Source organism: Schistocerca gregaria, unplaced genomic scaffold (assembly GCF_023897955.1).
Source record: "Schistocerca gregaria isolate iqSchGreg1 unplaced genomic scaffold, iqSchGreg1.2 ptg000166l, whole genome shotgun sequence".
NCBI lineage: Eukaryota > Metazoa > Arthropoda > Insecta > Orthoptera > Acrididae > Schistocerca > Schistocerca gregaria.
The window spans coordinates 2,085,940-2,091,822 of record NW_026061722.1 but is presented as its reverse complement, the minus strand read 5'-3'; positions in this window follow the sequence as shown (position 1 = coordinate 2,091,822).

The window sequence follows — 5,883 nt, the reverse complement described above, 5'->3', positions numbered from 1 at the left end:
CTGTGTTCTACTACGGTGCGTTTAGTTTCTCCGCATACCGCAGCACGGGACATAGTTTTGCAGACGATAAGTACAACCGTTTCAGAGAGAAGAGCGGCCAATGTGACGATCTGGCTTTAAGTCGATTCGATAACAAATGACGAAAACGGACGGATTTCTCAGGTTTTTACTACATATGAACACTTTTCACATTCTCCCGTGCAACTGGGCTGCTAGTCATCCTTTTATGCAGAATCTTATAGTCCTAGCTCATGTCCAAGGCACGAAAGCCAGCTAAGAAGTCAATAATCGATACCTAAATCTTGAACTGGACTACTTCTTACTGGGTATTACATCAACTTCGAAGCTTCATCTGTGTTCTACTATGGTGATTTTAGTGTGTCAGCATACCGCAGCACGCGACATAGCTTTGCAGACGATAAGTACAACCGTTTCAGGGACAAGAGCGGACAATGTGACGATCTGGCTTTAAGTCGATTCGATAACAAATGACGAAAACGGACGTATTTCTCAGGTTTTACTACATATGAACACTTTTCACATTCTCCCGTGCAACTCGGCTGTTAGTCCTCCTTCATGCAAAATCTTAAGTTCCTAGCTCGTGTCCAAGGCACCAAAGAAGGGTAAACAGTCAATAACCGATACCTAAACTTGAATTGTACTACTTCTTACTGGCTATTACATCAACTTAGAAGCATCATCTGTGTTCTACTATGGTGCTTTTAGTGTTTCCGCATACCGCAGCACGCGACATAGCTTTGCAGACGATAAGTACAACCGTTTCAGAGAGAAGAGCGGAAAATGTGACGATCTGGCTTTAAGTCAATTCGATAACAAATGACGAAAACGGACGGATGTCTCAGGTTTTTACTACATATGAACACTTTTCACTCTCTCCCGTGCAACTGGGCAGCTAGTCCTCCTTTTATGCAGAATCTTAAAGTCCCAGCTCATGTCCAAGGCACCTAAGCCAGCTAAAAAGTCAATAATCGATACCTAAAACTTGAATTGGACTACTTCTTACTGGCTATTACATCAACTTAGATGCTTCATCTGTGTTCTACTATGGTGATTTTAGTGTCTGAACATACCGCTGCACGTTACATAGCTTTGCAGGCGATATGTACAAACGTTTCAGAGAGAAGAGCGGCCAATGTGACCATCTGGCTTTAAGTCGATTCGATAACAAATGACGAAAACGGACGGATTTCTCAGGTTTTTACTACATATGAACACTTTTCACATTCTGACGTGCAACTCGGCTGCTAGTCCTCCTTTCATGCAGAATCTTAAGGTCCTAGCTCATGTCCAAGATACCGAAGCCAGTTAAAAAGACAATAATCGTTACCTAAAACTTGAATTTTTCTACTTCTTACTGGCTATTGCATCAACTTAGAAGCTTCATCTGTGTTCTACTATGGTGATTTTAGTGTCTCCGGATACCGCAGCACGAGACATAGCTTTGAAGACGATAAGTACAACCGTTTCAGAGAGAAGAGCGGCCAATGTGACGATCTGGATTTAAGTCGATTCGATAACAAATGACGAAAACGGACGGATTTCTCAGGTTTGTACTACATATGAACACTTTTCACATTCTCCCGTGCAACTCGGCTGCTAGTCCTCCTTTCATGCAGAATCTTAAGGTCCTAGCTCATGTCCAAGGCACCAAAGCCAGCTAAAAAGTCAATAATCGATACGTAAAACTTGAATTGTACTACTTCTTACTGGCTATTACATCAACTTAGACGCTTCATCTGTGTTCTACTACGGTGCTTTTAGTTTCTTCGCATACCGCAACACGCGACATAGCTTTGCAGACGATAAGTACAACCGTTTCAGAGAGAAGAGCGGCCAATGTGACCATCTGGCTTTAAGTCGATTCGATAACAAATGACGAAAACGGACGGATTTCTCAGGTTTTTACTACATATCAACGCTTTTCACATTCTGACGTGCAACTCGGCTGCTAGTCCTCCTTTCATGCAGAATCTTAAGGTCCTAGCTCATGTCCAAGGCACCAAAGCCAGCTAAAAAGTCAATAATCGATTCCTAAAACTTGAATTGTACAACTTCTTACTGGCTATTACATCAACTTAGATGCTTCATCTGTGTTCTACTATGGTGATTTTAGTGTCTCCACATACCGCTGCACGCGACGTAGCTTTGCAGACGATATGTACAAACGTTTCAGAGAGAAGAGCGGCCAATGTGACCATCTGGCTTTAAGTCGATTCGATAACAAATGACGAAAACGGATGGATTTCTCAGGTTTTTACTACATATGAACGCTTTTCACATTCTGACGTGCAACTCGGCTGCTAGTCCTCCTTTCATGCAGAATCTTAAGGTCCTAGCTCATGTCCAAGGTACCGAAGCCAGCTAAAAAGTCAATAATCGATACCTAAAACTTGAATTGTTCTACTTCTTACTGGGTATTGCATCAACTTAGAAGCTTCATCTGTGTTCTACTATCGTGATTTTAGTGTCTCCGGATACCGCAGCACGAGACATAGCTTTGAAGACGATAAGTACAAACGTTTCAGAGAGAAGAGCGGCCAATGTGACCATCTGGCTTTAAGTCGATTCGATAACAAATGACGAAAACGGACGGATTTCTCAGGTTTTTACTACATATGAACACTTTTCACATTCTGACGTGCAACTCGGCTGCTAGTCCTCCTTTCATGCAGAATCTGAAGTTTCTAGCTCATGTCCAAGATACCGAAGCCAGCTAAAAAGACAATAATCGTTACCTAAAACTTGAATTGTTCTACTTCTTACTGGCTATTGCATCAACTTAGAAGCTTCATCTGTGTTCTACTATGGTGATTTTAGTGTCTCCGGATACCGCAGCACGAGACATAGCTTTGAAGACGATAAGTACTACCGTTTCAGAGAGAAGAGCGGCCAATGTGACGATCTGGCTTTAAGTCGATTCGATAACAAATGACGAAAACGGACGGATTTCTCAGGTTTTTACTACATATGAACACTTTTCACATTCTCCCGTGCAACTGGGCTGCTGGTCCTCCTTTTATGCAGAATCTTAAAGTCCTAGCTCGTGTCCAAGGCACCAAAGCCAGCTGAAAAGTCAATAATCGATTCCTAAAACTTGATTTGTACTACGTCTTACTGGCTATTACATCAACTTAGATGCTTCATCTGTGTTCTACTATGGTGATTTTAGTGTCTCCACATACCGCTGCACGCGACGTAGCTTTGCAGACGATATGTACAAACGTTTCAGAGAGAAGAGCGGCCAATGTGACCATCTGGCTTTAAGTCGATTCGATAACAAATGACGAAAACGGATGGATTTCTCAGGTTTTTACTACATATGAACACTTTTCACATTCTCCCGTGCAACTCGGCTGCTAGTCCTACTTTCATGCAGAATCTTAAGGTCCTAGCTCATGTCCAAGGCACCAAAGCCAGCTAAAAAGTCAATAATCAATACCTAAAACATGAATTGTACTACTTCTTACTGGCTATTACATCAACTAAGAAGCTTCATCTGTGTTCTACTACGTTGCTTTTAGTTTCTCCGCATACCGCAGCACGCGACATAGTTTTGCAGACGATAAGTACAACCGTTTCAGAGAGAAGAGCGGCCAATGTGACGATCTGGCTTTAAGTCGTTTCGATAACAAATGACGAAAACGGACGGATTTCTCAGGTTTTTACTACATATGAACACTTTTCACATTCTCCCGTGGAACTCGGCTGCTAGTCCACCTTTCATGCAGAATCTTAAGGTCCTAGCTCATGTCCAATGCACCAAAGCCAGCTGAAAAGTCAATAATCGATACCTAAAACTTGAAATATACTACTTCTTACTGGGTATTACATCAACTTAGAAGCTTCATCTGTGTTCTACTATGGTGCTTTTAGAGTCTCCGCATACCGCAGCACGCGACATAGCTTTGCAGACGATAAGTACAACCGTTTCAGAGAGAAGAGCGGCCAATGTGACGATCTGGCTTTAAGTCGATTCGCTAACAAATGACGAAAAAGGACGGATTTCTCAGGTTTTTACTACATATGAACGCTTTTCACATTCTGACGTGCAACTCGGCTGCTAGTCCTCCTTTCATGCAGAATCTTAAGGTCCTAGCTCATGTCCAAGGCACCAAAGCCAGCTAAAAAGTCAATAATCGATTCCTAAAACTTGAATTGTACAACTTCTTACTGGCTATTACATCAACTTAGATGCTTCATCTGTGTTCTACTATGGTGATTTTAGTGTCTCCACATACCGCTGCACGCGACGTAGCTTTGCAGACGATATGTACAAACGTTTCAGAGAGAAGAGCGGCCAATGTGACCATCTGGCTTTAAGTCGATTCGATAACAAATGACGAAAACGGATGGATTTCTCAGGTTTTTACTACATATGAACGCTTTTCACATTCTGACGTGCAACTCGGCTGCTAGTCCTCCTTTCATGCAGAATCTTAAGGTCCTAGCTCATGTCCAAGGCACCAAAGCCAGCTAAAAAGTCAATAATCGATTCCTAAAACTTGAATTGTACAACTTCTTACTGGCTATTACATCAACTTAGATGCTTCATCTGTGTTCTACTATGGTGATTTTAGTGTCTCCACATACCGCTGCACGCGACGTAGCTTTGCAGACGATATGTACAAACGTTTCAGAGAGAAGAGCGGCCAATGTGACCATCTGGCTTTAAGTCGATTCGATAACAAATGACGAAAACGGATGGATTTCTCAGGTTTTTACTACATATGAACGCTTTTCACATTCTGACGTGCAACTGGGCTGCTGGTCCTCCTTTTATGCAGAATCTTAAAGTCCTAGCTCATGTCCAAGGCACCAAAGCCAGCTAAAAAGTCAATAATCGATTCCTAAAACTTGATTTGTACTACGTCTTACTGGCTATTACATCAACTTAGATGCTTCATCTGTGTTCTACTAAGGTGATTTTAGTGTCTGAACATACCGCTGCACGCTACATAGCTTTGCAGACGATATGTACAAACGTTTCAGAGAGAAGAGCGGCCAATGTGACCATCTGGCTTTAAGTCGATTCGATAACAAATGACGAAAACGGACGGATTTCTCAGGTTTTTACTACATATGAACACTTTTCACATTCTGACGTGCAACTCGGCTGCTAGTCCTCCTTTCATGCAGAATCTTAAGGTCCTAGCTCATGTCCAAGATACCGAAGACAGCTAAAAAGACAATAATCGTTACCTAAAACTTGAATTGTTCTACTTCTTACTGGCTATTGCATCAACTTAGAAGCTTCATCTGTGTTCTACTATGGTGATTTTAGTGTCTCCGGATACCGCAGCACGAGACATAGCTTTGAAGACGATAAGTACAACCGTTTCAGAGAGAAGAGCGGCCAATGTGACGATCTGGCTTTAAGTCGATTCGATAACAAATGACGAAAACGGACGGATTTCTCAGGTTTGTACTACATATGAACACTTTTCACATTCTCCCGTGCAACTCGGCTGCTAGTCCTCCTTTCATGCAGAATCTTAAGGTCCTAGCTCATGTCCAAGGCACAAAAGCCAGCTAAAAAGTCAATAATCGATACGTAAAACTTGAATTGTACTACTTCTTACTGGCTATTACATCAACTTAGACGCTTCATCTGTGTTCTACTAGGGTGCGTTTAGTTTCTCCGCATACCGCAGCACGGGACATAGTTTTGCAGACGATAAGTACAACCGTTTCAGAGAGAAGAGCGGCCAATGTGACGATCTGGCTTTAAGTCGATTCGATAACAAATGACGAAAACGGACGGATTTCTCAGGTTTTTACTACATATGAACACTTTTCACATTCTCCCGTGCAACTGGGCTGATAGTCATCCTTTTATGCAGAATCTTATAGTCCTAGCTCATG